This window comes from Meleagris gallopavo, unplaced genomic scaffold (genome assembly GCF_000146605.3).
Source record: "Meleagris gallopavo isolate NT-WF06-2002-E0010 breed Aviagen turkey brand Nicholas breeding stock unplaced genomic scaffold, Turkey_5.1 ChrUn_random_7180001872649, whole genome shotgun sequence".
Lineage (NCBI taxonomy): Eukaryota > Metazoa > Chordata > Aves > Galliformes > Phasianidae > Meleagris > Meleagris gallopavo.
This window is the reverse complement of record NW_011137399.1, coordinates 1-685: the sequence shown is the minus strand read 5'-3', so window position 1 is coordinate 685 and position 685 is coordinate 1. Positions and strand designations below refer to the sequence as shown.

The window sequence follows — 685 nt, the reverse complement described above, 5'->3', positions numbered from 1 at the left end:
GCGCTGTGTCGGTGCGTGAGCCCCGTTGGAGTTGGTTTGGGAGGCTGGGGAAGCACGTGTGACTTTGTGTGCATGTGTGCGTGCCGTGCGGTGCTGTGGCGTGTGCGTGCGGTGCCGGGAGGCGTTCCGTGCCAGGGTTGTAAGTGGCGTAGGGTCAACGCGCGTTGGGTAGGGTGGATGTCGGGGGATGTGCGAAGGCGTGGGGAGGTTGGGTCCGGGTTGTACGGTTGTGTGGGTGACGTGCGGGGAATTGCGGGCAGCGTGGGGTCGCGTTGTGGTTGGCCGGCTTTGGGGCTGTGGCCCTTGTTTTCCCATGGTGGCGGGCGGTGGCGGTGGCGTGCAGCTGGCAAGAGGGCCGGAGCAGGAGCACACAGCGTCTACGGCCATCCCACCCTGGCAACGCCCGATCTCGTCCGATCTCGGAAGCTAAGCAGGGTCGGGCCTGGTTAGTACTTGGATGGGAGACCTCCTGGGAATACCAGGTGCTGTAGGCTTTTGCTGACGGGCTTTTGTTGCCCTCCGCTCCCGCGCCGGCGGGCTGGCCGCGGGAGGCGTGAGCTTTTGTGTTTGGGGACAGCGTTCCGATATGCTGTTTTGTAGTCCCTACTGAGTTAGTGTCAATTTGGCCTTTTCTTCCTTGCCTCACTTCTTGATTCGCTCCTCTCCTTTTCCCTTTCTTCTCTCC

At 62.3% G+C, this 685-nt stretch overlaps 1 non-coding gene across 1 annotated transcript; it reads left to right on the top strand.

Moving 5' to 3' along the window:
• The first annotated feature begins 375 nt into the window (after positions 1-375).
• Positions 376-494, top strand: LOC116217677. Its single transcript, XR_004162372.1, has one exon. It is a non-coding gene; the product is annotated as a 5S ribosomal RNA (ribosomal RNA).
• Positions 495-685: the final 191 nt, after the last annotated feature.